The sequence below is a fragment of the Notothenia coriiceps genome, unplaced genomic scaffold (assembly GCF_000735185.1).
Source record: "Notothenia coriiceps isolate Sejong01 unplaced genomic scaffold, NC01 NC01_scaffold00023276, whole genome shotgun sequence".
NCBI lineage: Eukaryota > Metazoa > Chordata > Actinopteri > Perciformes > Nototheniidae > Notothenia > Notothenia coriiceps.
The window spans coordinates 297,459-321,931 of NW_011355977.1; the positions used below are offsets into that span (position 1 = coordinate 297,459).

The following is a 24,473-nucleotide window of genomic DNA, read 5'->3' on the forward strand; positions in this document are numbered from 1 at the left end:
TCCATTCAACATGAAGTATTCTCGAGTGTTAAAACTGGCAGCAGACGTTCGGATAAGCCCTCCCACATACTCAGTCTTGAGAATGTCCATGCTTGTGTTCTTTTGAGGAGTTTGCATTGCATAATACCCACGTGGCCAGACACAACAATCTGTAGATTAAGCCTAACAAAAGTATGCATTAGAACTCCCTGGCTTAAACAGTTTCATAAGTGCATTCAAAATACAATTCCCGCATAATTTGAGCTTTCTAAAAACAAAAAAACGGAGCTCGTTGCTTAATGAAAGCGCCCAGAGTCGAAATTAGAAGTGGATTAACCAGAGGAGAACTAGAGATGCACAATAAGTCTTTGAAACAGCCTTCATATACAATTGTCACAGCACAGCCCAACATATGAAGCCCTCACTTCGACAGAGTGAATAAGAAAATAATTGCTTTATTTATAGATGGTGTGAAATTAAGCACACTTAAAAGCCTGGGACAGTATGGTTTAATCAACCCTCTTGATTCATGCACACAATTCACACAGCAACTGAAAGCGGGGGGGGTAATAAATACATTCCCTTATTACTCTATAAATGCAAGTGGCCAAGCAGACAAAACCCAAGTAATAAATTAATAGTAATAAAAACACCAACTGCACGGACAGATAGAGAAATTAAAAGCCAGCATCAAATACAACACGCCATTCAGCTTAATAAAATGCAAGAATAACATTTGGAGCCAATCACGTGCACCTAGAATATTTAAATACATTTAATGTTGATTTGTATCTCGTGTGGCATTGACTGAATTAATATAATAAATATCAAGCATTTAGAATCCTCTTTTCGGTGGGATGATGTACAGATTTTGATGGCAGTGAGTAAAGAATGCAATCATTTTCCAATCAAGTCTTGAAGTGTAATTGTATTAAAGGGCCAGTTCACCAAAAATAAAAACAAATGTTTTCTTGCTTCTCCTCTAGGGTTTAAATACAGACAGATTTTGTTTTGACATATCTGCTTCTGAAACCTCCATAATTACCCGATCACTATGAAATATATTTAGTTTGTGCTCATATTGAAAACTACTTTTTAATACATAAATAGTTCCAATTAAATCATTTGAATTGTGGTGGCAGCAACTCAGCAGATATCCCAAACCCTGGCAAATAAAACCAATGGCAATTACTACATTACATTACATTTAACTGACACTGTTGTCCAAAGCGTCTTACAATAAGTGCAAAAACCATAAAGATTCAAACACCGAACAACAAGGAAAGTGCAGATATATTCACTTCAAGCAAGATCATACCATAGTAAGTGCTGGTGAATTAGTAACAAGGCCTACGTTAACTAAAAAGGTGCTTACTACCAGGAATAAATCTGACTCAATGAAACCGAAAAACAATATTTTTAAACAGTTAGAAAACCTGACCTATTGTGCATTCTTACATTGAGTTGATCTTGGCAATTTCTGTTTCGGCATGTAATTCATATCAAACCGCTACATTAAAATTACTTTTTTATTGTAATTATTAATATTCTACTGTAATGGACAAATATATTCTAAGTTTGAAACATGTCTGAAACATCCAGTGAGTCATTGTGATATAAGCGTGATTTATTCTAAAAAGAGAAATGGACGTGTTGATGAGGTTTCAATTCATCACTTTCTCAACCAGGTAAAGCTCCTCCACTTCCAATTATACAGCATCGGTATGATACTTTGTAACACTGGTGAACATTCAGTAAGATTCATCATTGAAAATCACAAACCAAAACTCCCCTAATTACTTAGAATTCGCCAGAATGTGTCATCAAAATGTCAGAAGCCTCCACACTTTAAACAAGTCCCGCTAAGGCTTTAGACATCTTACACAAGAGGAATCCACTTACGATGACAGCCTATTGCTCATGAAACACTGTGTAGGGAAAGTAGAGCACACAGTGTCTCTTCATAATTATTCCACTCAGTAAGGGAGATGCCTATAGCATTATATATTCAGCTGGAAGATATTTTTTGAGTTTGAGTCCATCTCAGGTTTGACGGTGGCTTGAGATTCACATGACCTCCCGCTTAAAAAAGCAAGGGCCTTATCTCCGGAGGTTCAATTACCATTCGCTTTTTGCTTGATCTTGTTTGTTTAACTTGACACAGTGAAGAAAGGCCTGACATTGACCAGAATCCGCTGCATTAATGTGTTTCATGTTCTGCATTCATCATTGTCACCGAGCCCGAGACGACTGCCGGTGTCACAGGAGGACAGGAAGAGTGAGCGTTTATGTGTGTGCGGTAAAGAGAGGCGTCGTAAGAAGACATTTAGTGATGCAGATGTGTTAAGAATTCTTCATTTTTTAACTTAATTATTATATCAACAACAATTTATTTAGATTATGTGTTGTCATCATGTTGCCTTTCCATTCACTGTGTTTTCAATCTCAGCTCTTATATTGTAGGAGTTAACACAAAAGATCATATATATGGGTAAGTTCCAAGTTAAAGCCAGCAGACAAAAAAATAAATCAATTTTGTGTCATCTTGAAATAATTGGACTATGTATGTTGCACTTCCTGTCTTGAATTGATAACTTAGGATCTTCCTGACATTATTTTCAATTATAAACTACTTTAAGATCAATTTAAACAATCCAACATGCCCAATAATACAATCCAAATACTGTTTTACAATGGTATCTCCTAACACATATACAAAACTATTCAAAAATTATTATTATATAAGATGATTTAATATTTTTTCTGGAAGCTGTACAACATGTGTGTCTGTGCTTGTAAATAGTGGATTAAAGAAACTCAGGCGCTGCACAACTCCAGCTCCCTGGTTCAGGGCTCCATGTGACAGGTGAAAACTTCTTAATGTGATTCTCAAGGTATCCTTTATATTAGGGTCCGCTACTACAGAGCATGGACAGCTAATTCCGGGTTTAGTTCACGGTATGTCTCATACCTACTACAGAGCATGGACAGCTAATTCCGGGTTTAGTTCACGGTATGTCTCATACCTGCTTCTTACTTGCTCCTATTGAATGTAATTCCACATTCACTTGAGGAAGATAGCCTCATCCTTATCTTGCGTTTTAACTGAAAGCATAAAGCATGCATTGGTGTGCATCACCTTTGAATTCATCTTTTAGAGACAATGCATGTTAATTAATATATTATTAATATTCATGTTCTAGTTGTAATATTATGTATGTGCTTATGTTAACTAGATGTTGGTGTAATAGAGCATGTTTTCACAGCCAACATAGTGTATATGTGTACATTTAAGTAAAACAATAAAATAAAGAAATATAAAGCCTTTTTTTCATTGATTTCAGGAATCATACTTGGAATCATATACATGTTGTTTTCTTTTTACATACACCTGCAAACACTTTTTGGCCACTTTGGGGCATTGGAAACAAGTTTCAAGTTTATATAGTTCAATTATTCTTTGACAGACTTTCATACTATTTAAACATGAAACATTTGATCTGTCACTGTGTATGTTTTCTTGATAATGACATTGAATCCATTAGTCTTTGTATTTACACTTGTTAGTATCTCAATTATGCCGTATTGTGATAAGATCTCAATATGCAAATTATGATGTGATGGTCTCTAAAGACACCTTAAAAAGTCTCTTATACTCACCTCCACAATATGCTTCAATAACATCAGTGCAGTAAAGGTAACACTGATTTACGGTGTGCCTATCGCATTGCACAAGTACAAAATTATACTTGGTCTGTATGTTCTGATTTTCATTCAAGTCTGTTAAAACCTTGAACATTGTTTTGCTCTGATTTAAGCCAATGTCTTTCTTACTGCAGAGCTTTAATGTATTTACAAGTACTGCTGACTGCCTTTTCACATAAACCCTGAAAACACAACTAATCGATTGTTGTCTGACGACCTCGAATGATCTAACTAACTCAATAGTTGAAAACTCCAAAGACTAAAAGTGAAACTGAGGTGAGAGGCTGCCTGGTGGAGCACATCTCTCAGAGCAGGTTAAATGCAGAGTAATATATCAGAAATTATGAAAATATCTTCTAAATGTTTCTCTTCAGTGTTTGCTGTTGCAGAAAGTGTTTAACTTAGAAATTGTGTAGACAGAAACTCCCACACAAACTCCAACAGCAAACCCACAGCTCAATTAGTGGAGCAGCAGGTTCACTTACAGAGACCTGACACTAGCTGAATGCTGTTTACAGGTAATCCATACTCCTCCTTTCAAACTGAGGTGAACTGGCTTTAACTAACGACAGGACCAACATATAGTCCTATTTGTTATACCCCAGCGGCTCGGGAACACCACTGATTGAATGTTACCACTGATAGCTGTTAAGGAACACACTTACTCATACAGTGCAGCACATTTTAATGGCATAGTGTACATTTAATGAAAACTTTTTGTCACTGTCAAAGTAGATTTGTACTATTCTTTCTCTGTATTTGAATGAATTTCTCTGGGTTTATATAAACTTGGAGGTGAAGAACCTTTACATTTCTTGCTGAAATGTGAATAGCTGTTGAATATGTCTCGGAGTAAGCACTGTATTATTTCCATAAGATTTGGCAATAATCAGAGAGTTCACAGGGAAAACCACATGGATGTGCTGTTCCAATCAACATCTGTTTCTGATCCTGCACATCACACTAGAAGAGTCTGAGTGTCATGGTTACCGAGCTAAAAGAGGATCATCGGCACAGAGCTTGTATGAAAGGAAAGAAATCTAAAACCTCTTCACTTCTTACTTGCACACCAGAGAAACAACACCTACAAACACAACACCCAGGGTTTATAAAACAGGTGATTTAAAAAAATAAAATGTGTAGAGCCTTTTATAGCAGTCAGAAGAGCAAAGTACAGTACAAGTAAACGACCCCAAGAGAACATTATAGATCAGGCTGCGTTTGTTAAATATGGGATGGTTAGTGTAGATGGTAAAGATGTCCATGTTTACAACGTATTGAGCATTAGTGGACTTAAGACTGTTTTATGAATACAGGTTTGACCATGCAAGGGTTAAAAATACTGTACATGGTTGTTATAAAACTTTATCACAAGTCATTGCTGTATACTCAATTGGTCAATTGTACCATTCTGCTGTGTTTTATTTCTTTATAGTACTGTAGAGTGCTTATATCAATATTTTGTGATTGTGTTTCTTTAGTAAGTAGCTGTGTAATAAGGGGGATAATGTTCACACATGATGACCAGACTGCTTTTCAATGTCACTTATCGTACTTAATAAAAACAGTTTTAAATCATCTTGAACCATCAGAAAAATCAGATTAAAAAAAATTAGTAAAGAAATGTGTGAAACTATCAGAGAAATATCATTGGCAATGCAAAGTCAAAGTTGTTTATCCCAGAGTAGTTTCCTTGTCGTAAAGGTGCTCTGAGGAATGCAATCAGGTCCACGTCTGGGCTGCACGTCAGATGACTTATCAAGGAGAGAATGACAGGAAGGGCAAGGTTTCAACTAAGCTCAGCAGAATCAAACTGTATCAAAAGTAGTGCTCGGTAGTGTGCTAATAATACACCAATACAAACAAAAGTCCTGACAGGAATAGCAGGATCAAAACAATGCCTATTTAGTGCTCACGCAGGCAGTGTGAATGGCTTTTGTGTGGTGCTTATTATTGCAATCTCAGTGTAGCAACGGTACAGAGCAAATCTCAGTAATTAACCTATGGTAATGACAAAAGCCAATTTATGGCTCTTAAAGATCAAATGTATCTGGGTTAATGTGAGGTCAATCTAATGCATGTGCGGGAATAGCAGCGCTGGAATTGAAGTAGCTGGTTGTACTGAGATTACTGCCGGTGTGAATGGTGCTGTCAAAAAGATCCATTCTAAATAGACAGTAATGCACAAGCTGGTGTCAGGCTTAATTTGACACACTAACACATTGTGAACACATTAGTAAGTTCAATCATTGGTCCTAATGAAATACGGTGAACCAAACAGATTTTTCTAAACAGCATGTTTGTTTTGAATATGAAACTTCACTTGTCTGCTCACTTTCTCTCTCATGCCTCGCCATGAGCTTCACAATTCAAGGAAAAGCCTCCTCAGGAAGCACAGCACTGTCTACCACAAAGGCTGTGAATGCTGTACAAACTCTAATGTCTCATCAGCACAGGTCCTGTCGTAGTCAGACGGTACAAGGATCCCTAATATAATCAAAACATAATCTGATGCCAGTGTCAAAAGGTCACATTGTTCTTGTTTCGTTCACACAAACTACGTCTACAGCAGACGATAGTTTCACCTGCCTTAGCGAGACATCTCCTGAACACTGTTAAGTGATCGTGAATTTATACAAGACTTCAAACCAATGTCTTTTAAAATGTTCTCTCACAGCACTGATTTGGATTTCTATACAGTAGTTTCCCATCAAGATCTGAATCTTATGTAAGATGATTGTGGTCACCCAGAGCTCTGCATGGTGAGCCACTCTCCTAAATGAGAGAAGTACAGTACTGTGTGCAGCTCTACATCACCATCGGTGTTTCAGTTCTCCTGATAAGGACTTTGAGGTGATGGCTTCAGAAGTTCAGAACTCTCTCCCTGGATTCATTTTGTACTAATGCAATGTTCATGTTGCTTTGTTTCCTTTTTAAATTGTGAAACATATTCTGACATCTGCTCCAGAAAGCTGCTTTATAAATGAACTGGCTTTTTTTGTGTTATATGATCCCTCCTGGCCACTTCATATTGCTCTGCCTGTAGGTAGAGGCCAGATGTTGGGCCACCTGGACCCAACGACAGGCAAAACAGGCAATAGTTATTCAGCCAGACTCCAAACACAGTCTACTGACAGATCATGGTTCCTGGGGAGTTATGCTGCATTTAAATAGCACCTTTTGATATTAGATCAATACGACGGATTAACAGTCAAGTCACTCATGGGCAGATGCTGTGGGGAGACAGCATGCTTTGACTGTGATACATTATGTGCCAGAACTAAACAAAGAAGTTATTTCAATTCCAATGGTTTTGTTACTTTTTTCACAAAAGGTCAAGCGCTGTCAAAAATATCAGCATATTGACCTTTTTAAACATTCCAGAAACATTGGAATCATGGATTATGCTTTCTTCCCCTCTTTCTCGCTAAAAAAGGGTTAAAACTCATTCACGCCAAAGTCGCAGGGGGCTGCAACTCTCTGTGCTGTCATTTGCAGGTCATTGTGCAGTTCATTTGAAGTCTAACATGGCATGGACTGTCCTGGCGATATTTGTGTATTATCAGGAGGACAGCGGTATCATGCAGGATGACAGCAGGCTCTGCTACTACTTAAGTAGATCTGTGCACTTCTTACACACCGTCCAACACCAAACATGTGTCATTGTCATGGACTGTATAAAATAAGTTGGCGTAGTCCCTGTGACACCACCTTTTTGTGAGTCGACATAGAATTCGAAACCTGCATGGATTCAGCTTTATTACTTTACGGACCCTAAGGATTTAAATGAGGGCTATTTTAATACAGGAAAGTTGAAGTATCTAAAGAAAATGTAATATGGTTTACAGATATCTGAATCCCAATGTAAGTTTACGAGCAAAAAGTATATTCGGCGTAAAGTTGGATGTTGTAAATCCATGATTTGGGCACTATGTCAAATTGGCTAACCAACAGTTGCCTCCTTAGACAGCTTTTGGTAAATCCGAACGCTGTACAAGGTTGTAGTATTGACTTGTCAATCACAATTTGATTCATTCCCTAAATCATACCCTGCTTTATCTTCTATTTGGAACCACCATTTAAAAAATGTCCATCATGCTCTATTGAAGAAGACTTGAAACTAGAGAATAAGATTATACAATTATATTTTACTGAGGTTTTAAATCAAGTGAGATGTAGGGTCATTTTCTTATAGACTTCTATACAATCGGTCTTGTTTTTTAAAGTGCAGTCGCCCCCTGTAGGTCATTGAAAAGAATGCAGGAACATACAAAACTGCTGCTATGGTCTATTTACTTATTATGAGATAGAAAAACATGCATGCACACCACAAAAATGTAAATGTGTTAATAAGAGTGATAAAATGTTACTATTCTCCTGCACTGTGGTTCCTGGATTCACTTGATTCCAACCCATCAAAATGTGCGGTTGTGTTTCGCACACACTGACACTGTATGGTCACCAGTTCATTGTCACATTGTAGTTCCTGCAGACTGACAGAGTGTCCTTGGTGTTAAGCTTTATGACTAGAGGACAAAAAACACTCCAGGGTCCTGAGACATAACCTCTCCTGTCTAAAGTCAGCAATGACAGACCAGTCGGATAACATGTGGACCACTCGGTATGAAGATACACACATCCTGCAGATTTATGCAACGTGTGTGTGTGTGTATATGTCTGCATGCAAACACTCACACCCCTGAACTAAGTTGTCTATTCCCTCTACTGTATATCACTGCTACTGCGGGAAAATAAATGAGCTCCAGCTGCCGCTTCTTAACAATCCACCTTTTCTATAGCGTAGTGACATATAAGGCATTAAATATTAATACGATATTGTGTATCGATTGAAAAATTACCTGCCAATGTAATGGGCTGGTTGATATTTCTGAATAAAAAAATGACAAACTCATTATCAAAGGGCATTTTTTAAACATTTATGACAGCAGAGTAGCTGTGGAGCAGAGGGCCTCACATGGGCGATAAAAATCATGCAGATGAAGACAATACACATTTATAATCGTTCAAAACGAAAGTCATGCATGATAAACACTGTCCCTTGAGCTGTGTTAACCTTAGAAGACCTGACACAATGGATTCAAAAGTACAATTGATTATTTTGATGGGTTAAAAGTTCAATCAACACTTTTCCTGAATGCTTACATGCAATACAGCTTCTATTAAAGAAAGACAGACAAATGTGTATGTACTGTAAATGATGACAGTTAACAAAGGGAAGATGTTTGATCGGATGTGTTTTGGATGTGAAGGCTAAAAGATTGGCCTGGAAATATTTAGTAGAAAAAAAAGTTATTCATTCTTTAATTCCGAGTCACAGTGAGCGACACTGATGCCTCCTTTGTCTCGGCTGACTCATGGTTTGGGAATGGAAATGTTGTATGGTGTGGAAAGATTTCACCACAAAACAGAAAACCACAAAACGTCAGGCTGCATGAACCGAACAAAGAGACTCTTTAAAAAATGCCAGTCCAGTCAGTGGAGACTCAAGTAAAGCCAAGCTGAGTACAGTGGAGTAGAGATCTGCTGCTAGACATGCAGAGACTCTGGTGTGACTGTGAGAAGCCATGGAGACCCTTCTCCCTCAAGGGGAGGACTGGGGGAGACACTGGCTGTCCACTGTGGAGGCCAGTAGGTCTTCTGAGGTGTCACCTCCACACAATGTGACAAACCCCTCTGGTATGACCCTTCTTCACACTCCCCCATCCCCTTCCTTCCATGTTCTTAGACAAATGAGTGAAGACCCCGGCCCGGGCACTACCACAGTACCACAGGCAAGGACGGACACCGCGTGGACTCCGCCAGTCACGGCTTCTCGCTCCATCACTTCACACTTAAATCCCCCATGCTCTCCTTCGTCCCCTTCCCTTCTCTTTTTTTCTCATGCTTCAGGCTCTCTCTGCTCATTTTGTGACTACAGGACTTTTACCAGGGTCTCGCCCAGACATACGCCACATGTCACCCGCTGTCCGCGGCCACACTGCCTGAAGCCAGATGTAGTCTGAGGCTTGAAGTGGAGAACCACTGTGACACATCCCCAACAGCCATTGCTCGGTTTCATTCTCTATCTCTTACAGTAATGGAAGAAGCTCTCAGATCCTTTCCTTGAATGAAAGTATCAACTAAACAATAAAAAAATACTCTCAGTAAAAGTCATGCATTCAAAGACTAAACACATTATATTGGCTAAATATATTTACAATACCTAAAATAAAAGTAGGTGCATGGTTATGTTACTATTTAAATGTTAACAACACAACAATAAATAAGCATTTTCTGTTCTGGCTGGTTGATTAGTTGCTAGTTGTATTTATTTTATATAAAGTTATACAGTAGCCAGTAATGATGGGAACCACTGCTATATTCTATAACAATGCCCTCTAGTTTGTAAGATTATCATCTATTTCCCTAAATTCTAAACTGTAGTAATTTGTTGTTTAAATGTTGTGGAGAAAAAAGTACATTCCCCTTTTTAAATGTAGTGGAAAATATGTATTAAGTAGCATCAAATGGATTTTTTTAAAATAAAGAACATACCTTTTCATTAAGTGCACTAAAAGCTAGAGTGCTTGGTTGATTCACACCACTAATATCTTAGCCAATTTTTGCACATTAAATGATTTAAGTGGATTGTTTCAGCTGATTTCTTCTCGATTTCCTTCCCATAGCGTATAGAAGGCAGAGCTAATATTGGGGAATGCAAAGAAAAAAAAAATCCTCATGGACTAATCTTGTGCTGAGTACAGCCATGATAATGATGATGGATTAGAAATACAGAAGTGTATTGGGATTACAGTGCTATTAACTGGCCAGGGGAGGAGGATAAGGAGGCAGACCGGTATCAAGCTAATCAATCAAATAATCGGGACAAGCCCTTGTCTACTAGAAACAATTAGACCACTTCTCCACAATCAATAGTCCTGCATTCTGTTTAGATACTGGTCACTCATTCAATAAAGCCTCCATGGCTTTTGATAAGCCTGCCAGTCGGCAAGGGCCATTTGAGTCTCCAAGTGGGAACAAAATACATCAAACTGGCTCCAGGAAGACCTCATAAAAATTGCAAATCGAAAACAATATAATTTCATGTGGCAAAGGTTATTTTTCCACTTGTTCATTATCAAATGTCTCATGTGAAAGCATTGCTATAAAGGAGAAAAATCTATTTTGTCTTGAGTGTTTGGGGAAAACAATGGGGACATGTATTACGTCTAGAGGAAAGCAAAAATAACGATGGAATCAAAGGGGTTCATAAAGTTGCTCTGAGAAATAGTCCTGGTAGTGTAGGTGTCTCCTGTTTCCAGCACAGCTCCCATACATAATTAAAGCAGGAATTTGTATCTGTCTGCACTCTGTGGCCTCCTGATGAATTAATATCTGGTGGAAGTCCTACACAGCCATCAGATTAGCTCATTTATTTCTGTCAGCTGCTTGCTCTATCAGCTATTTGTATATCAGAGAGGGTGGGTGAGTGGATAGGGGGGATGTTGAGATTCTTGGACATATATTTATTATCATAAATGGCTGTTATGAATTAGGTGTTATTCAAACGTCCAGGCTATAGTGCCGCAAGTGTAAGTGCACAGTGATGACTCGTTTTCTTTCCCTGGGAGAAATGTTATGTTGACATTGTTGTGCTAGTTATACCTTATAGCGTCACAGCTGTTCCTTACAAACACTGTACCTTAAGTTTGACTGCAGACACAGTCCTAAGGATTTTTAATTCGGTATAATTTTCAGATTTCATTAAGATCTGCCAAAAAGAAACCCCTGCTTGACAAAATAGAGGTCATGCTCAGGAAAGTTTGTGTGAAAATCTGAGTGATAATCACATTTTACAGCATATATCCTGGCTGAAGTAGTTGTCTGGTTGTTGACTTGAGTCAGGATGAAGTTGATGTCCTCCTCCATGGGGATGGCTTGCTGTGTGTGGGTGTGTTTGGGCATCCTTTCCCGGTAAGAAGACTGAATGACATGACAGGATGTTGTCGGGCTGGAGGTGTGTGTGTGTGTTATGTGCAAGGGAGGAAGCAGGGGTAGGGAGGGAACAAACAAGAAGACTGCATTAACCTTTGGTCTGCTAGGGAGGGGAGGGCACGAGCGGGCCGGGCTGGTTGAAGGGACACCCCATAATCAGGCTCCTGTCAGCGCTGTTTCCAGGAGATTAATTCAGCTGGTTTCAATTCCAGCCGCTGCTCCCCTTGCCTCAACCCAGGGTGCACATATTGTCCTGTTTAAAACACATGCACGTGGCACTGACTCAATTTAACACAGGCATAGCTTAGGGGGGAGGCTGGGTCACAGGAGTAGCCTTCCTTGCTTGCAAACACAAATAACATGCATCAACAAGAAAGCAGAAATCCCAGTACTGGCTCAGGCAGAAGGAAATTCAATCAGAATGGAGTTGCAAGCTCCACGAGAGGAAATAATGTTTGATCAGGCTGGACAACCAAATTACACACAGGGGATGTAAATCTTCTCTTACAGTTACTGTAACAACATGATTACATGACGCCATGACACTCTGCTCGGCTGTGGTGCTCCTTTCTGCTAAGCACCATGCTCTGAGCCACCCGTACCAACAGAGCTGCCAGACATGTTGTGGCCAGAGGCTGAGGAGACTATCCTGGCACAGGCTAATGAACTGATGAGACGACAGTGCTAAGGAGCAGGCGATACAGGAGGACAGTGACAGAGATGTAGGGGCCCACCGTTACTTACCTGTAATAGCCCAGGATGACGATGTGCACCCCAGCACTGGGCTGACAGATGTCGGGGTTCTTCTGATCATCCATTTTCTGCAGCGCGTCTGTAAAAGGTCCCGTGGCATTGATAACACATTTGGCTCTGACATCAAATTCCTGCCCTATGAAAGAAAACAGCATCAATCACCAGGGGCTATTCATCTGTGGCTGGTGACAAGCCGGATTATTAATTTATCAGCGAACGCCCCCCTCTCTCCGTAATAGAGTGGCTCGAGTGTGTCCATGGGAGACTTCCCAGGATTGTAATTAATAGGAAACAGACATACCTAATTTCCCTCTTGCCTCTTTGTGTCACAGAGCTGCTCAGTGGCAGTGACTGAGGGAGCCTTTTGAAATAGTGGAAGGGAAATGTTTGTTAATGTGATGCTTGATGTTGACGAGCTACAGTATATAATGGGACGCATATCAAGAGATACCATGAGGATGGCAAATGATTTGTTTTGACAACAAGATGAATGACGGACTACCCTTTTTAATTTGACATGCGATGCTGCTACTGCTAAGAGAGGGGAAGATGAGAAGAGGAATGACGAGGTTGCTAAGCCAGAAATTCATATTTTTGCAAGGGGAAAAAAAAAGACAAAGAAAAAAAAGAACCGATGACAAAAGTGTTTCTATTATCCTTTCAGTCCAAGCCCTCCCTATGTGAGACCTATGTGTTTCACATTATTAAAGTGAGACATCTCCTCCGAGAGCACACTTCCATCTTTTAAAACATCAGGGGGTGGTCATGTGTTGAGATCCTCAAATCTTGGTTATTCATGAAATGTTTCAGAATACCATCTTTTACCCTTAACTGCTTTATTCTTCCAAAGCCAGCCTTATGCATGACATTTAAAAGATAAGTAAGGCCATTTGGAGTACGCTAATTCCGTCTTATGTTCCTCTCTACAAGATCTGAAGCAGCCCTCTGCGCCATAAAACGCTTATAAAATATTAAAAGCCCCTGCATTAGATGTGCAATGACTATGTGCAAACTAGCACTGAGTAAGAAGTGCTGGGAGGGCCCCTGTTGTGAGGGCTAGAGAGAGGGGGAATAAAGCAAGGCAGGAAGGAAGGAAGCAGCTTTTGTTGGATTTACCTGTGATCCCATCCCTGCAGCGCGCTCCGCAGACCCTCTCCTTCCCCGTCTGAGGGTCTGCCCTCTCCAGTAGGTGCACCACTTCAGTGTAATTGGCTATGGCAGCCCCATACCTGGCAGCAGTGAGGGCGATGGCGAGGTTCATTCGAGCATCGTTGTGTTGTCCTGCAGCGGGGGGACAGGACCAGAGCAGGGGGATGTGAGTCACCTCGAGCCTGTGACTGGTGGTATGGAAGTGTGTCGGAACCGATATGTCACATCTGTCCCTGTCACTTTGCATCAGCGCGATGGCTGCTCTGGCCACACAAGGAGCACACTTAAAGCCACAGTGGCCCTATGGCCTGAGTGTGGGCCCCCCGACCGCCCCTCCCCTCTCCTGCACCGGGAAGGGGAACTGCTCCTTGGGAAAAGACCAGGAATGCAGGGATAAAGAGTAGACGCATCAAAGCCTTAAAATATACCGAGGTAGGCGAACCTGTTGTTTGACAGTGTGTATTTAAGCGTTGTGTGTAACACTTGATAACATGTTATTATGTATTTAAAGGACGCTCAGTCAATATTAATATATTTAAAAGGAGATTGTATGGGCTTACACCTACACAAAAAATGTTTGTACACATTATACAAAGTTAAATTAGAATAAAAACAAACACTAAACATCCTACATTAAAAAAACACATGTAATGATCACTGGAAACATTCCCTTACTCTGCTGATGATCACATTTTTCAATATGTTAATATGACGGTAAATACATCTCGACAGCAGCTGATCTGCTTTTCCAGCTGAAGATAGTTCGAAATAATTGTTTTAATGAAATCTAATATCAAGATTTATGGATTAATCCCTCTTCAGCTCTAAAATACGAGAGATCTATATTCAGAGTCACAAGGTCACAAGTTTTGTAATTTAAATGAAAGGGTCTAAAAGGTGACAAATGAACAAAGCCCGGTTTCATTAGGAAGTGATTCTTATGTACATCTTTGAAGATTTATTGCTGGACAATCCCTTGGTTCAAAAGTAAAGGGAGAATAGAGATGATTAATCACTTTTAATGTTGGTGTCTCGGGTGACTTTCTTTCTATTTGTTATTGCCAGGGAAGTTCAAGTCCTCATTGTTGGCCAGAGAAAATGTTGCTACTTCGCAGGAATGAGCAGGGTCCTTTGTGCCCTGATTTATTTTACGTTTGAGCGACTTGAGGCTAGCTAGCTGGTGGGCTCGGCTTAATGCTACAGCATGCTGGAAGCCATTCCCCCACCACGGGAAATAAATAAATAAATTGAAAGCAAAAAGTAAAAAAAACAAGAAAACAACAGATTTAAAGGCCACATTTTAAAATGAATTACATACAAGAGTATGCACCCTGCCATGATGTATTAGGAATACCATGGAATCCACTTCTTCATCTCTGTAGGGTGAATGTGACCATATTAGGTGCTTAGCAAACTTATGCCACCGGTGGTGTGTGTGCACACACACACACACACACACACACACACACACACACACACACACACACACACACACACACACACACACACACACGCACGGAGGGGCTCGGCACCAGTAGGCAGTGTCTGATCCTCGGTGATTGCTGAGCCTCCTAACGACCTTTGACCCCGTGATTCACAGCTCTCTGTAGCAAGCCTGTCACAGATTGGCACTGGGCAAATAACAGGAGCATTAATACTACATTAAATGTCAGGAATTCAAGGATTAGTCAGATCGCAGTGGCAGGATTTATGAATGAACAGCATACGACAGCTATAATAACCTGACACGCTGATGAAGATAACAATAATGATGATGATAATTATCATCAGCAATTAAAAGCCAAAATGGTCGAATGAGCTAAATGAGCATCAAAGCTCCCTGGAAGCACAGGAGCCCCCCCCCTTCCTCCTCCTCCTCCTCCGCTCCGCTCCCCTCCTCCTTCCCATCCCACCCCTACCCCTACCTCTGCGCGGCTCACACTCGTTCAAAACCCTCCTGGAGGTACAAAACTCAGTGGAGTGAGAGGAACTCTGCGGCTGGACAAAAAGCTGCAAAATGACAGGGACAATAATGACAATGAATGTCATGTCTCCCAGTCATAGAGCCAGAGATGCTTGGCTGGGCTGACTTGTCCAATTAAATTGTTACAGGTACAGTGGGAGATGAAGTTATTATCCCAGATGCTTTGTCAATTACTTCTCTAGCACAAAGAAGAAGGGCACAGCTGAATGGTATAGTATATAAACACAAGACAAATGCAATATTTCCTAAAAGTTTAGAATGATGTCCCAATAATATACACATATATTACTTTTTTATTACGTATTTTTTCTTTGTGTGAATATGTTTTAGTTTCGCAGTCTGTGTGATTTATGTGTATGCAGTCTGACATTCTGGTAGTCATTTTATACCAAACCTAATGTTTGCAAAGACTATGTTTTCTAAGGATAACGGATGTCTACATGTTGAAACTATCTGACCATGATGGCTTGAAAAATCCTGAGGAGATGAACCCAAGCAGTCAAAGCCCGCTCCCCAGTAAAGAAGGTCAGGACAGAAAATGTCACTGCCATAATGTACCCAGTTGTGTATGGGAGAAGGGGTGGAAAAGAAAGCTTGAGGAGAAATTAAATACATATAATCGGTCCCATGTTTTAAAATGTTTTCATCCTTTGTCCCTTCTGCACCTATTATAATTTAAAAAATGTTAATATTATTATTATTATTATTATTATTATTATTATATAACTGCTTATAGATTTTTGCTTTTCTAGATTGAGCTGCTTTCTAGAAGTACAAAAGAAAACTGCCATTATCAAACAAATATAAATAGCTCAAGTAAAATACCCCCCTCTCCTACTTACTTCTGCTAAATGAACAAGGTTGACAGATCACTGCTCAGATAGTGGCCGTATTCCCTCAGAAGTATGTTGCCTTTTTGCAGTACATGGGAATCCACATATCCTCAAATGCTAAATGAAGTCTGACAGATAGCCTAGAGAAACAAAGTTGGGAGTTTGCAGCTACAAGGGAGACCTTGAGTGAACAGGACATGCTATGTACACCCTGGCTAACAATCAACATATGCTTTGTTTTTCTGATGCCAACACGAGGCACATATAGCCTGGAGAAAGATGGATCCTGGGACTGGTTGGAACGCGATGCCTACTGGCTATTTTCCTTTTTAAAAAAAAGGCTGTTTCTAATTTGTTTACGCTTTCATAGACAGCAATTACATGGCTGTGAGAGAGACAAGATATTTCATTTGATCTAGAATTTAAGCTTACTGACAATTAATAATTAAAAACCTGTGTTTAATTACATCTTTTCTTCCTTGTGCCAAACAGACTGTGATCTAGACATTGTTGTTGCTGCTGGGATTTTAATAATACCTAATTCAAGGGTTTATGTTAGTGATTACTGTTAATGAACATAAAGAGTGCATTTGTCTCCATACATGTGTTACATTTAGTGAGACATTCTGAGACATCTTCCATCACTGCAGACCAAATATCTGTTAAATAAAAAAAGTTAAATGATTAAACTTGTATTCCTCCCACTTTTTTTTCATGTAAAGCAATAAAAAAAACAAGTTTTGCAATCACACAAAGCAGATAACAGGAGATATTTAGATTTCTACAATTTGCAGTCAGATTGCCGCTACAGGCGCCTCCAGCTGTGATAAGTGCAATAATCTTTTAACATTGCAGTGATTCATACACTTTCATGGTGCACAGTGAAGTGCTCACTACACACTGTTCAGCGCTATGAGCATCATAATAAACATTGGCTACCACCTGCTTGTCTTTCGTGAGCGTGGAAGACTAACTAGAACCAACGCTTTGCAGGAAAAATACGACATTGTAGGGTTGGTGTATGTGCTGTGGATCCCATGTTACCACAAAGTCACACTCTTTTATTCCACATGTCTGCAGCTTCCTTCTCTATGACAGTGTTGCAGCACTAAAAAAAGGACTTCATTTTATGATAGCGTTGAACTCTGGTTTGACTGATGATAGTTGGGTCAGATAGGCTTTGAGCGAGTGAAAGAGGAGTTCTGGGATGATGACAGGCAGCATGATGAGTTAAGACGCTGCCCTGGCCCAGCAATGAGTGGGAAATCAGAACATCTCCTCTCCCCCTCTCAGTAATGAGCCACACCTGTACACTGCTTTAAATACCAGAGAGAAGCTTTAAATGTCAGGTGCAATTAAAGCTTATGATTCAAGGCTGCACAAATCAAATCAAGGCCCCTGAGTTCACCCAAGTCTGAGAGAGCAAAGGCGAGATGGTGCAGAGACGCCATGGACTACTCTTCCTTTACCGTACACTTCAATGGCTCTCTCAGCCCAAAGGTGATTGTAAAGTTTACTACCATTCGGCTGAACTTCTCCATCTTCCCAACTCCATGCCTTTATCAAGGGAAAGGTTTACTGCTCTCTCTGGTATACGAGGTGAAAAATGATCGGGGGATTGTTGAGAAGAGGTTTTACTTGTACACCTGAAGCTATATAGATATAGTGGTGCTGACAGAAAGGAGTGATAGTCAACCAAGTAGACTAGATCTGTACTGGATATGGAGAGAGTCCACATTTATCAGGCTTAAAATATATATTTATAACGGTTCAACTAACCTTTGACTGAATGAAAGACTGTTTTTTTTATCAATCATTTAATTGAGTATTCATTTTACATGACTATTGAAAAAAGTCCAAGAGTCCAAAGTCTAAAAAAAGCCTTTTGTCTAATAAAATTCTAAACAATTCACGATCCTAGACGATGAAGAAATATAAAAAAATAAACAAATGATTCACTTCTGGTAAGAAGGAACTGATTAATCAATTTAGTTGTTTTTGCTTTAAATTCTAAAGAATGATAGTACTTTAATTCAGCCCTTAGGTAGTTTTCTATAGACCTTCTAGTTCAATGTTTGCTGCTGGTATATGGACATTTTATTTCTTAATCTACCATCTTTTGTAACTCAGCAGTTGATGTTGAGACCTGAATTAGATTCTGAGGGTAAATATTATTTTGACTGAGACTGCGTCTTATGTTCCCGGCCCCAAAAAACAGTTGCCTTAATTTGCCCTTTGTTTTTATCAAAGACATGTAGCATCGCCTACATTTTACTGTCGAGCTGCTGACTAGGCAGTTGCATTTCTTGCAATCACACTAATTGGTCTCCTTTGCTGCTCACCTCCAAGACCCTACTATGTTCATACAGATAGCAAAATAAGACTCCTAAAGAAAACACAAGCTGAGAATAATGAGATTTCTCATATACTGTGAAATGTAACAGAAATGGGTGACATTTCAGTTTGAACCTGGGTGGCTCTCCTTAAACAATTCAAAGAAAACGAGGACACATAGGCTTTATTCCACCCATTACTGAGAGATAATTGTATGAATTAAGTCACAATTTGATAGCAATAGAGGTCTTCTAAGTTGTAAGAATTCTCTAAAACAACTTTAAAAAAAAATTCCAGGCAGGCAGTCATTCAAGGAAAACATGTCACTGCTTCCCGTGAATGAAAAATGAACATGGGAGGGTAAATAAAGCAATATGACCAGAGGGACCAGGAATTCTGCGGATAAGTGTCAGCTGCAGAGAAAAAATGAAGCATTTACCTGTTTGTAATCCAATTTCATGATGGCTTTCTGTAGATATCGGACTCCTCTGTGAATGAGCTTGGTGCTCCGGCTGCTGGAGCCTGATGAGAAATCGTCTCCCCGCACAAGGGCAGTTTTGAGATCTGACAACGGGAGCCAAGAAAACACATCAACATTTGGATACTTATTGTCCCAAATCTTTAGAATGGATCAAGATGCTATTCACATATGCACAACTTTCCACTGTAATATTCATGACGGGAACAATATTGTGGGGCCATACATATTCCATTGGTTAAAGACAACAATCATTTCCACCAGTATGACAGCATGAATCTCAAAAAGGAACCGTGTGTTCTGAGAACACATTTATAGAAACCATAAATGGAAAATAAATCAAAGAAGCATATTTTTTGTTCTAAATAATCTTTATACATTTGCAGGAAATCATATGACTTTCACAACATTTCTAACAGTGAAATAGCGCTTTACTTTGTCTATTAGAAGCTTATTTGCCGTCCCAAATGGTCTGTAAACCCCAGTTTTGAAAAGAAGAAAGGAAGAATAACTGAGGATTAGAAGAAGGGGTTTGAAAACCCCCTCTACACCGCCATTAGACAACACGAATAAATAAAGGGGCAATACACATTTAAGCCTGATACCCGCGGCATAGATAATTGATTTGGTATGTAATGGTAACCACAAGAGGATGCTCCCCTCACTGGAAGTTAACAAAGAAGTTGTCTTTTTTTCTTCTTTGTTGATTGGACTAAAGCCTTGTAAAGGAGAGAAATCCTCCTCGTCTTAACATGCTGCTGCTCTAGACTTCATAGCAGACATGCGAAGCGCCTTACAAATCAAGCCCCAAAGAGACGGCTTGCAAGCCACTCCATCAAAAAGACAAGGAGGTTATGCAACTTCAGGATGGAGCATGCCCATTTGTGGTCGCAAGCAGGGGCTGAACTAGTCTGCCATGAAAATTCAACTCAGAAAGCTGCTTCCAAAAAACAATGGCACTGGTGCTGCAGGAAAGCCTGGGATTTATCGGTCTGTTCATGAAACCACAATAAATGTATGGTTAACCAGGTGACACTGTTTAGTCATAACCTACAATGTGTTAGTTTGTGTCTCAAAACTTCTTGGGACTTTAGTTTTTAGCCGATGTTACTCAAATCTAATTCAAATGAACAGAAGCAGGAAATAGAAATAAACTATAGTTGTAATAAAGGAATATGCCATTCAGTGTAACATTGTGGTCAATTGATGTGTTTTTGGTTTGGGTATCAATAAAGGTCTATGTGAGGTATTCAATTAATTCGTAAGGGACTGGTCCCTATACAGTAAATATACTTAAAAGAAGAAAATGTTAAAGTTTTAAGTATGGGGGTGACAAATAAAGAAATAACTAAATAATTTTGTAAACAAACCACATTTGTATATTGACCGGGTTGTGATTGCTGTTGGTGGCTGTTGTTGTTCTTCAACAAATTGTAAATCACCACAATTATCATTTAAAAGGTTGGAAAAACATGTTTGTATCTATATACTGTACATTTACCATGCATGGTAGGGTTAGGGTTATGCTATGCATGTCTATACAAGCTGGCAAAATTGACAGTATGAATCGAAAAAAGCCTGAACGGTTAAGGTTCCAGAAACAACCGGCAGACTCACACTAAATAGCTAATAGCTGCTTAGATGAACAGTACAGAAATGAATACTCTTTTTTAAACAAGAGGACAAAGCCACTTTCTCCCAGTGAGTGCATCTAACCTGAATCAGTGGCTCCTCCTCCACCGATGAAGCCGTCCACTTCCTGTGAGACCTTCAGGAAGCTTCTGAACTCTGAGCTCATCTGTGTTGACATTCTTTACCTGTTCAGCTGCCTCCACATGCGATACACAGGCCTACAGCATCCATGCAAAAGAAAACCAGTCATTAATTTCATTGTCATGTGACTCCAGGGGACAGTGCACATTAATAAATGTGTTTCATTATTATGCATATGTCTTTATATTCCTCATGATGGATTTAGGAAAAAATAAGCCATGCATTTTCTGTGACAAATCTGTCAGACACCATCAAGCAATAAAAACAATACATCACATGCTTATTTATATTCCACTCCCAATTATATTTAAACATATTGTCTTTCTGTATTAATCACAAAATCTGCATGTGGCTCGCAGACGGATGACACAGAGACATGTTAACAAGCAAACTTGACTAATTGCACAACGCCTACTAAGTAAAGAAGATGATCGCTCAGGATTATCCAAAATAAGCAAAACAGTAAAAGACAAATGACAGCCGATCTAAAATTCACTGCAGTTGTTCGTCATGCAAACATTACAATACAGAGGCACTATATTTACCATCTGTTCGACCGAATAGTGAACAGGACGGAAAGAAACTAAAATCTGTCAATTAGTATCTCTTTATTTTGTATCTCATTTGTTATCTGTGATACATAGAACGAAAGTGTGTGTCAAGCATCGTCTAATATGAGCCACTTTTTATCTCTTATCCAACAAACGTGCTGTGAAGCCTCCTTATTATATTAATCAGACTTTGTTAATAAAACAGCACACTCTCTGCAACACTTGAGTGAACCTCACCTGTTTTCTCTTGTATTCTTCCAGCTGAGTAAGGCTATCAAATGCACACAAGGCTCCTGTAGCACTGACAGCAGTTCCCATTACTGCCATACCTCCTCCTGCAATGCACAGATACAGCTCAGCTGGTGATCAACAAAAAAAGGGGCAAAGAAAAACAAAGATTGCAGTGCAAGTAATCCATTACTGGAACAAACTGCATGCAGCAGTTCAGTGGCATACAAAATGTATGGATCCTATTTTTTTCTTTTAGTTTGCAGGCCTTTATTAAGGAAACATGCAGTGGTAGACTGAAACTACTCAAGTACTGTAACTTATACAGTAAGGCATTTATGTTACTTGATACCATTATAAATGTTGGAAAATGGGAAATGTTTGAAAGGCCAACATAATTCAAAGTTCTGAGTGTTTCTCAAAAGAAACGTACAATCTGAACACTGATCCTTATACTGGGCGTAAACCAGGTCTGCCTCCTTAGACCACGGTTTGAATGGAGCACTAAACTCAACTAAAGCCACAAGGAGAAAAATCCTCCCATACAGCTGCTTAGAGGAGAAAGCCTCACAGCTTAGGCAAAGCTTTATCCAATTCCCTCATCGCCCATTCTAGGACACTTTAGTGGGGCCGAAATGGAGCCGCAGCAAATTCTAGTACAAAAAGATTCTGCCACAGCAAGGCCATTATCAGCGTGTAACCACAGAGAGCAGGCTCCTGTCTGTGCAAGCTGCTAAATCTACTCACACCTCTAAATACTCGGAAAGAGATAAACTGTTTGTAGCATCATTAGAGAGCAGAAGCACATTTCTCATGTAACCAGTATAATTCAATGATCTTGGCGTGCTTTTTAGGCCAAAGTGTTCAATTTACCAGTGTTCTTTTTAATGCCAAATAGCCAGTGGTAAGGACATGGTAGGAGTCTGCATTCATAACTATTTCAAAGAGATTCGGTTTACACTATTTAGAGTCCTCTCAACCTTTCATAATTCAGATATATTATTAATCAAAGAGATTGACAAAGTAACTAATGGTTTGTCTGATTTTCACTGGGGCACAATCCAACCAGCAATTGATTGTGGCACCAGGGACACCTGCAGCTTCAGAATACATTTTCACTTTCAGGGGAAGAAGAAGAGGAAGAAGAAAAAAACAGCACCACGAGGAAATATTGCCCCACCACATGAATATGCAGGGACTTGATACCAGCAGTGTCATTACTAATGTTGCTGCCAATTACAGAGCATGTCATGACACTGTGATTCATGAATATTCATCGTTGACTGATATAGACAGCAGCAGTATGCAGAGGCCTCTATTCCCATTTTACTGTCTCATTGTGAATGGTGAACAGGTACCTCCATCATGCCATGGAGGCGCCTTCCAGCTGCAAGACAAGCTGTTCCATAAGGCATTGCTAGTTAACAGTGTGTTATATAAAGGTGTATAAAAGTGATGAAGTGCTCCCTGGCTCTAAAGAGCAGGCATTAAAGCATATTAAGTAGACATTTAAGCTTGTAAAGTGGGATTCTAGAAATGGAAAGAAGACACCGAGCAAAGAGATGCCTTCAGGGTCGGGCTGTTCAATTCCCAGAAAGTTTGATACCTGCTGGTGCTCAGAAATGAAATGAGGTTTGTGTGAGCGACCAGCAGATCTCAAAAACTACCTGGGCTTCAATTTAAGAGTGTGTAAGTGAGTGGAGAAACTCCCTCCTGTTATACCAGTTTCAGGGCTAACTGATTTTAAGCAGTAAGTGGGTCAATCAGTGGTTATGAAATTAAAAGAAGTGGAAAGCTCATTAGTAAAACCCAACTTCTAATTTTCTCAATTATATTTTTGTGCTTAATAGGGTTAGGGTTATGTGGGTTAATGTGCTTAATGTACATTATACAATTGTAAGGTTATGGTGTTTCACAAGATTTCCACTACCTACATTGTTTAACATCTGCTCCTCTACACCTAAAGGAGAAATACTCCTCTAATAGTCTACAACAGGTGAGATATGTAATGCAAAACATGCAACCAGTTAAACAAAGGCATATGAAGGAATTACCTTAGATTAAACTTGCAGTAAAATTAACGTCCCACTTCCCCCAAAATACGGAAAAACAACAAAGAATGTACATGAAATACACAATGAAGTGTAGCAGAATTAGTAGTGGTACCTTCAAATGTTATGAGAAAGTATGCTTTGTTCCATTCCACCTCGTCACGTACATACCTTAATAATTCGGATAGAAAACATTCTGCATGCTCACACCCACACCTTAATAAAATGCAGTATGCCTACTGTTAGTCTTAGGAGTAGTTTCCATTCTACCACTTCTACTACTTTACTTTGACTTTATTATTGGAATCTATTGAATGAAGCAGAGCTACATCTGCTGCCACTCACAGGCAGTCACATGATCTGTGTGAGATAAATACTCTGATATATCGTATCATGGTCAGATCCCTTTTAATTCACATTAAATGTAAGAGGAATTAAATGGTTTCTGGATGGTGGACTGATTGCAAAGTGACATGCAGGTGCTTGCGTAAGCTGGACTTAAAAACGTTTTTAGTTTTGCAAGTAGGGCGCAGAGCCAAATAAGAAAGTAGTTTTTTCATGATAAACAGCCTGTTCAGCGTATCAAATGATGATCACTGCTCACTTGGCTGCTGTCACCCCAGGGCGACCTTTCGGGCAGCCGCGGATCTGACTGTAAAT

The 24,473-nt window shown here is 39.6% G+C and overlaps 1 long non-coding RNA gene across 1 annotated transcript; it reads left to right on the plus strand.

Annotated features, from left to right (window-relative positions):
• The first annotated feature begins 1,212 nt into the window (after positions 1 to 1,212).
• LOC104954406 (uncharacterized) lies at positions 1,213 to 22,879 on the plus strand. The gene is made up of 4 exons (XR_799330.1): positions 1,213 to 1,333; positions 5,811 to 5,816; positions 12,849 to 12,853; positions 22,869 to 22,879. It is a non-coding gene; the product is annotated as an uncharacterized lncRNA (long non-coding RNA).
• The last annotated feature ends 1,594 nt before the right edge of the window (positions 22,880 to 24,473 follow it).